Here is a 9,532-nt window from a genome sequence, read left to right on the forward strand (position 1 = left end):
GCAGCGTTTTAATCAACGAGTCAAAGAGAACACAATCGTCACTTCCTGATTAACTTGCGCCAAATATCAACAGTAAAAGCAGAATTTACTGCGGTAGAAGAAGCTGCATAAATGATTTTTTATTTAATTAATGTACTTGCGCCTCAGAAGACAATTGACACACAATGAACACGTGGGGGCGTTTGAAGCCAGATGCAGAGACTCTTGACACGCTCCTCGGAGGTAATTAATAATCTACACTAATACTGAAACAGTTAAGGCATTTTAGAATGACTAAAACAACATTTAAGATGTTCTACAGTGTGCTCAGTCTGCTGGTTTGTCCATTCACACAAACCTCTAACAAACCTTTTTTTAATGCACATACTATAATTTGTTAAGTGCATTTCGTAGTTTATGTGCATCTTTTCTTATCAAATAGAAGTTTATCCTACTCGGTTATGCACATGTTTTATTATGCGTATTTTCAAAAGTTATGTAATTCATGACGTTTCCATCAATAGTTTTTATGGGCATCTCCAAAATGAGCTCTAAAATAGGTGTGTGGAAACGTAAGGCTAAGGCAAGAAATACCGCTTTATCTTTAAAAAAGGGGAGGAGACCAACAGAAACTCAGAGTTTGGAGAATAAAACCTGCTCCGGACCAGGTTAGATTCACAGAGTAAGTTACCACGGTAACTGACTCTGAGTTAAAGTTACCTTTCTTTTAGAAACAGGCTTGACTTACCCTAATTTCTTGAGTTTAACAAACCTGCCATTTTGAAACGGAAAACCCAGAGTTTCTCTCATTTCAGGGTTGAAATACTCTGAGTTTTCACTTAACCTCCTTTCTGAAACAGGCCTCTGAGCTCCTCTTTTCAGACTTTGTTTGCTCTTCTATTTATTCTCCCAGTTTACTGTTGCTGTGTAAAAACAAAAATATAGTAAATAAAAAGTATTTCATTTCTAAAATTTCTAAAATGGGCAGATGGTTGATTTCTGTGAGTAGTTCTGTAAAGGAATATGTCGTCCATTTGGTTCTCAGATTTTTGTTCTTTATTAAAAGCACTACAAATGTACAAACCCTGTCATTGTCCTTGTCCTCAGCCCAATTAAACCTACAGCTTTAATAGTTTTGTTATGCTAAAAACTGTTATTTAGAAGAAACTTCAGAAATAGCAAAGTTTAAGTTGTTGTCTGTCACATTGCATGCACTCTGTCTGTTCATGCTTCTTGTTGCCTTTCTTTGCCTTTTTGTTGCGTGTTTACATCACGATCAGCAAGGCTAACTTAGCTTACCTTTTAAGAATGAATCGGACATCATTGTGAGTTCGTTACTCTATTTTATGATCTCTCTGTGTCTTGTCAGGATCTGCTTGGGCTGGCCTCCTTAATGTCTTGTTGTGATTCCTTATCCTCCGACTTTTTTCCACATTGCTTTCGCGCACTGTTAGCATTGTTGTTGTACTCTTAATTGTTGATTAACTTTCACTTGCACTTGAATCCATTTAAATACTGTAACCTGACAGTTATCATTCACATCTACTGTTTAAAAAACATGAAATTATAAATAAGTTCTACAAATAAATACTAAAAATATATAATTCAAATAAATTTACAATTGTCCTCATGTTTCGGTCAGTCCTGTCACATTTGCAATAAATTTAAAATAAAAAGCAGGCTATACACCTTTAGGGCTATGGCCCAAAGGAAGTGGCATCATTTGATGGAGGAACTGACAGTGATAAAGGATGCATTTTATCATTGAATTGTGTGAATTTACAAGCTTAAATCTCAGGCCCAGTCACAATATTTATAAGTTAAAATGTACGTTTCTGGTAGAATGTCCCATAATTTACAGTATGGCGAGGATAACAAAATAGGAAATAGCCATGTTTTACCCATAAATTCTTAATACAGTGGGCTAAATAACAACAGGAACCCGAAAAGCCTGCTGACGAAAGTCTGGAAAATATTGAAATTCAGAGACTACACACTGTCATTGGGAATCAACAGTGTATTGATAGTTGCATAGTTGTGTCATGCTAACTGTTGTCTCAATTAGTTTTGGTTAGTTTTAATCCATTATATACTGTACCTTTCTATCAAACATATTTTCGAAATTAATTTGTTCTGAAAGAGATCAACTCTTGTCAAATATTAATATGATTTTTTACTACAAGAATAGTCACAATATATATATATATATATATATATATATATATATATATATATATATAAACTAGAACAATAAAAAAAATATGATTTGAGAAATGTTGAAGGTGTCTGAATAATGTTTGGTTTGACTGGATACATGTACTTTAACTTTTGCACTATGCTGCCGCAATAAAATGAAATGCCTCATATACAGATAGAATTCATATATGTGTTTCAGCTGCAGTGAAAGCTCACAGACAACAACTTATTTCTTGAATTTACCTCATCAGTGTGTAAGACTGTTGCAATGTGTGTGTGTTTGAGGGTTTATGTGTTGTGTCTGAGAGCAATGTTTGGTTTTTCAGCAAGACTATTTTTGTATTGAGTGGTGTGTTTAATTTTGATCTGAGCAGAAAGTTGGAGCAGTTGAAAGATATGGTTTTATCCAATAAATTAAATGATCTTTATTCATTATACTCAATTTCAATAACTTTTTTTCTATAGCACTTTTACAGTGTAAATTGTGTCAAAGCACCTTAACATAAAAGTTCTAGTAAATTGAAAATGTGTCAGTCCATTTTTCAGAGTTGAAGTTCAGTTTAGTTCAGTTTAGTGTGGTTTAAATTTCTCTGCTGAAAGTCCAAACTCTGATAAGCAAGTCCAATGATGCACACCAAGCAAGTCAGTGGTGAAAATTAATGGGGTTAAGGGGAAAAAAACTTGAAAGAAAAAAGCAACCATTTATCCTCTGGCTAAACTACTTGCGTAGAGTTGCAGTCTAGGCGCCGGAGGCTGGAGAACACTTGACATCCATCATGGAGAACTGCAGGTGTGAGTACTGTAGGTGACCGGCAGGTGTTTAGATTGGCCCACAGGACAAATGCAGAGACATGTCTGTCACTGTGGAATCAGTCTCAATCTCTCTGCTCCTGCATGAGCACCACAGCATCAGCACAGGATACGGCCTGGTCCAAGATTATAGATACCTTGACATCATTTTTTTCACAGGTCTTGGCTTGCATAAATGGCACTGCATAATCTCTAGTGGCCTTAGGATGTGTATCCCTAAGTGAAAATAGAGAATAAAAAATAAATAGTGTTTTTAAACAAGATGCAAAAATGAAGTTTTCTAAATAAAAATAGTAGTTATAAAAACAAACATTAAAACAAACATGTAAAGCATACGAGTATTTCTAACAAAATGTCTGGTGCGTTAAGATAGAAAGAGTGTGTCCTTACTGGTTGTTGTCAAGCCCACTCGTTATGTGATGCATTGTGTGTATGCTTTATTAAAAAGATAGGTCTTTAATCTAGTTTTAAACTGAGAGAGTGTGTCTGAGGCTTAGGAGACATAAATAAGAAGGCTCAACCTCCTTAGTAGACTTTGCTGTAGGTACTACCAGAAGCCCTGAGTTTTGAGATCTTAAAGTGCAGGTTGGATTGTAGCAAGAAAGAAGGTTGGTTAGATAAACAAGTGCTAAATTATTCAAAGCTTTATAGGTAATAATCAATATTTCTTCCATAAATCAATATTAAACTTAACAGGCAGCTAGTGTAAGGAGAAAAAAATTGGGTTGATATCATCATATTTTCTAGACCTGGTAAGAACAGCTGCATTTTGCACTAACTGAAGTTTAATAATAGAGGATGCGAGGCAATTAGCGAACAGAGCATTACAGTATTGAATGGATTATGCTCAGAAAACTTTTCTTCCTTTAACTTGACCGCATGCAGCAACCATGTGCAAAAACAAGCAACTTATTTAAAGTTTGAAGGACATACAGACTTGCCAAATGTATAAGAACCTGGTCAGCAGCTAGAAATACATGACAGCTATTGAAAAACCTTCAACAGTTCATAAAAACCCACTGTGGCATAAATAGAACCACGTTGACTATACTGTATACATGAAGGACAGGAAAAATTATGTGAACACAACTTAGCTTTGTTGCATGAACAATAAAGTATTACTGGCTTCAAAATCTCTCCTTAAAAACGTATTTTGATCAAGAATAGTCCACCATTTAAGAAATTTTAAAAAATAGTAATATGGAAGTTTTCAGTGTCCATACACAGAAAGATACACGCTGATTGCACAAGAATACCAATTTGAGTCATTTTTTAATGCTTTTTGGGGAGGCTTGGATGAACAAATATACACAACAACAGTATATCAAAAAACCTATGCTTAAATTATTTACATAGACATAAATCATAAATGCCTTAAGTCGGTATAAACAGTAAGTGTTACCTTACCTAAGGGCCATGATGACACTCCAAGAAGATAGTTGGACATCGACTGGTGTCTGTCAGGGTTTATTTTTGTGGTGTGTTCCACGTGTCAGCTCTAGGTGATCTCATATCAGTGGCAGTTTGAGAGTGAAGAACTTTTGCAGTAGCCTGTAGTCCTTTTGGTGTTTTGAAATGCAGCTTTTTGGCCTAGAGGCAATTGACATGAGAATATGACACAACCATCTTTTGCCTCAAAAATCACACTGAATATTTAAGTTACCTGCAGCTGCTGTTGAGTCAAACAGTCAAAGATTTTGAGTCAAAGGGTCTACAAATCAATGTGAACTATTTCCCACTATTTAATACTAATAGAAGTTGGGTAATAAAAAAATAGTAACTTAATACAAAGACCAACGAACGAACATTCGAAGCGAACGCGAGGTACAGTTCGTCCTGTCAAATGCACATCTCATGACAGCAACTACTTATATACCAACAAACTAATAAACAGAGAGTCGCTGTGATTTCTGGAAGACATTCGCCATCAAGACCAAGTTGTGGATTACTTCAGAAGAGCAGCGTGATCTGATGATCATTATCCAGAGGATTATAATGTGTAGAACCGGCATAAATGAGGTTTGTGTCGTTATCTCATTCCTTTTGAGTGCAGATGTGCAACCTGAAAATACACAGATTTTGTTTAATTCAGACATTTATAAACAAAACTTATAAGAAAGATGTTGTTTAATTTCATTGGTGATTACAAATATGTAATCGTAAGCTTGCCAAATAAATTTGGAGAATTTAATGTTTCCTCATTTAGACAGAATGCCCAACCATACTGCCTAAGTGACACTTCAAAGATGTCTGCCGCATACCTGCCAAGACTGCCGTTTTTCCGTGAGTCTCATTTCCTGTGAGACCCATCTCACAGACCCATCTCCTGTATTGTTCTTTCTCCTGGAAAACTCCCGTAATCCCTCCCCCCACCAGGATATTACGCTCTCGCGATCTTTCTCTCTCCTTAACATGCATAAATACTTGTGCTATTTGATAATATAAAAGTGTATTTAGTCCTCGTGTATGAGATTTAAGGTTTGAGACTGCTGAAGTCTGTACTGAAATGAAAGTGTCTGACTTGACGTCATTCGCTATGGTTTTTAATGACACGTGAATCGCCTTGACAGGTGAAAATCTGATCTACCTGCTTACACTGCAGACACGAGGTACAGATCATTCATATCGGATAAATTTCCACAAATGAACAAGGCCTGAATCTGATTTCAGTAAATCGGAATCCATGTGATTTTTTCCTGCTTACACATACATGGGCCATGTCCGATCTGTGCCACATGGGAGAAAAAAATTGGAATTGAGTCACTTGAACAGTGCAGTGTAAATGCGGCCTTAGACATCTATTTGACATCTTTTAAAAACAAAAAAGCTTGCTGGTCACTGACATGTTTATTAATCCCATCGAAGACTCCATTGTCTCTAGTGAAAGAAAATCCCATTATCCGAATTACAGCTACCTATGTTGTATGCTAGGTTATTTTGCTTGCTGAAATGGTGAGAACATCTGAAGTAATTCAAGTTTAATAACAGGTTATTTCTGATTCCTACTCATCTAGTGATATCCTCATCTTCTAAACACTGTTCAGCCTCAAAGTTTAATTTGTATTACATTTCATTAGTCCCTTGGTTTCTTAGCAGATATGAAAAATAAACATATATAAATCTATTACAGCAGCTGCACCCATGAAGATAATTATGTGGCACTTTCTTATGACCGTAATTAGTGCTTTTGGGAAAGGGGACTGTTAGACTGTTATTTCACGTTATGATCTGAGGCTCGAGTAGCGTTAGTGCAAATGCAAAAGAAATGAGATCATCAATCAAGGCCAGATTAGCCCCCTGTGGAGGAAATGCAGGGACTTCGAAAAACGAATAAAGGGAGAAACAAATAAACAGACAAATAAAAAGATAATCGACTAGATGAATGGGTAGGCAGGAGGAAATGGAAAGAAGTTGAAGTTGAGTGACAAAAACAATAGACGAGGGGAGAAATGTTGTGTTTAGGATGAAGGATAATTTGATGTGTGTGTGTGTGTAAGTGTGTGACAGCCCATAAGTTTGAATATATGTTGTATCCGTGTTGTTAGATAAAAAAAAAAATATATATATATATATATATTTTTTTTTTTTTACTGAAAATATATTTAATTTCTATTAAAATATAAAAATACATTTCCATTTCCATATTTCCCTACAAAATATTTATATACATTTTTGTATTATTAATTATTTTCATGGTTAGAAATTTGACTTCCTTGACCTTCTTTACTGTCAGGAACTTTGATGTAGAGACTGAAGTATAAGATGGAAGAAGGAGCGCTATCCTGCTGAAGAATTTGCCCTCATGTACCCCAGGCTGTTGATGTTGCCATCCACTCTACAGATCTTTCACATGCCCCCATACTAAATGTAACCCCAAACCATGATTTTTTTCTTCATTAAACTTCTGTAGGAAATCCATGAGGGTTCCAATAGACCTTTTGCAGTGTTTGTGATGATTGGAATGCAATTCAACAGATGATTCATTGGAAAAATCTACCTCCTGCCACTTTTCCAAATGATCAACTAGAAGTTAGGTAGTAAAGTAGTATAGTAGTATATATATATATATATATATATATATATATATATATATATATATATATATATATATATATATATATATATATATATATATATATATATATATATGAGGGCATAGATCATTTTTTTATCTAGATTAATCTAGAATAAAATGGCTCATATAAATTCTTCCTAAGGCATTCAGAATATGTGTGCTACCCAAATAATAAGTCTTTGAGAACAGGTTTCTCAAAGCCAGGTGGCACATTAGACCAGGGGCTTATCTCCTGTCTCCAAAATGCATCACAAACTGCTTGAGAAACTGTTCTACTATGATAATTGGTGATGAAAATAAATAATGTACAGTAAGATGTACTTGTGTTTACTAACTGTTCATTCAGTTAAACATAAATTTTGAACTGTAGGCTTACATAAGCTTGAAACTGTGATTTTCGATTACCTTAATCCAACTAAAGTCATAAATGAACTAAACAGAAATGTGGAGTGTACATATATTAGTGGCATTATTGAAGTAAACACCGCAATCAAACTACTACCATCATGTAGGACTTTTTGCCATATTTTCCGACAAGATCCACACACGCGGCTGTCAGTAAAGGACCGCACACACACACACATCGTGAAATGCAGACGTTTTTTTTTCTTTCCATCGACGTGCGTTTTTAAATTCCATAAAATTCTCTCCCCAGTCCTTACTCTTTTTTGCTTTTAATACCTCAGTTTGTCACGCCGGCATAAATAAAATCTTAATGAGTTAAAGTGAAACTGCCGAACAGCAGTTAAAGTCAGGCATCCTGATGATTTGATTCAGAAAGGCACTTTTTTGGTATAAACGTATACATCCGTGCTAAAATATCAAGGTAAAAGTCATCATAGCTTGCCTAAAACAGACCCAGCTCCCAGCCCAACTTTGAGAATAGATTAATGGCGCTATTTTTTTATCGTATGATAAGAGTCTCGTGTTAACACAGTACGTTAGCACCAATATATATATATTCAAAAATTCAAAAGGCTAATAATTCCGACTTCAGCTGTATATATATATATATATATATATATATATATATATATATATATTTATATATATATATATATATATATATATATATATATATATATATATATATATATATATATATTTATATATATATATATATATATATATATATATATATATATATATATATATATATTTATATATATATATATATATATATATATATATTTATATATATATATATTTATATATATTTATATATATATATATTTATATATATTTATATATATATATATATATATATATATATATATATATATATATATATATATATATATATATATATATATATATATATAAATCACCCAAATGGTTTTTAATGGAGCGAGGAAATTGCACAGTATTTCTGATAATATTTTTTCTTCCACAGAAAGTCTTATTTGTTTTATTTCAACTAGAATAAAAGCAGTTTTAATTTTTTTTTACAAACCATTTTGGGTCCAAATTATTAGCCTCTTTTTTTTTTTTTTATAATTATATTTATTGGATTTTCACTATAATACAGACATAACAACAATTCTTCAAAAGATACTCACACAACAACAACAAAAATAATGACAACAAAAAACAATGTAAAAGGAAACAAAAAAAAAGGCTCAGATTACCTATAAAACAGCACTACCCCACATGAAACAGATCGGAAAAAAAGGGATAATAATAACATTGTATGTTTTTCAGAAAACAATAGTTACAATATTCCTTTCAGCATGATAGGGCAAAGACTAGGTTCCAAATAGTCCAAGTATGGAGTCCAAACTTTGAAAAAATGTTCTGTTTTTTTGTGTAAAACATGGGTAAGATGTTCCAGAGGAATCAACTCAAAAATTATCTATTAGCCTCTTTAAGTTATATATTTTTTTCGATAGTCTACATCAGGGGTCACCAATCTTGGTTCTGGAGGGCCGGTGTCCCTGCAGGGTTTAGCTCCAACTTGCCTCAACACACCTGCTTCGATGTTTCAAGTATACCTAGTAAGACCTTGATTAGCTTGTTCAGGTGTGTTTGATTAGGGTTGGAGCTAAAATCTGCAGGACACCGGCCCTCCAGGAACAAGTTTGGTGACCACTGGTCTAAAGAGCAAACCATCGTTAGAAAATAAATTGCCTAATTACCCTAACCTGCCTAGTTGACCAAGTTAACCTTGTTAAGCCTTTAAATGTAACTTTAAATGTCACTTTAAGCTGTAAAGCTTATTATACGTCTTAAAAAAACATCTAGTAAAATATTATTTACTGTCATCATGGCAAAGATAAAATGTATTAATTAATTAAGTTATTAAAGATGAATTGTTAAAATATTATGTTTAGAAATGTGCTGAAAACATATTCTCTCCGTTAAACAGAAATTGGGGAAATAAATAAAAGGGGACTAATAATTCAAGGGAGCTATTAATTCTGGCTTCTACTACATATATATATATATATATATATATATATATATATATATATA

At 33.5% G+C, this 9,532-nt stretch overlaps 1 long non-coding RNA gene across 1 annotated transcript; it reads right to left on the minus strand.

The window, feature by feature from the left end:
- Positions 1-2,572: 2,572 nt before the first annotated feature.
- LOC141375902 (uncharacterized) lies at positions 2,573-6,495 on the minus strand. The gene is made up of 2 exons (XR_012384708.1): positions 4,393-6,495; positions 2,573-3,201 (listed from the first exon to the last, which is right to left on the minus strand). It is a non-coding gene; the product is annotated as an uncharacterized lncRNA (long non-coding RNA).
- Positions 6,496-9,532: the final 3,037 nt, after the last annotated feature.

This window comes from Danio rerio, chromosome 8 (genome assembly GCF_049306965.1).
Source record: "Danio rerio strain Tuebingen ecotype United States chromosome 8, GRCz12tu, whole genome shotgun sequence".
Taxonomy (NCBI): Eukaryota; Metazoa; Chordata; class Actinopteri; order Cypriniformes; family Danionidae; genus Danio; species Danio rerio.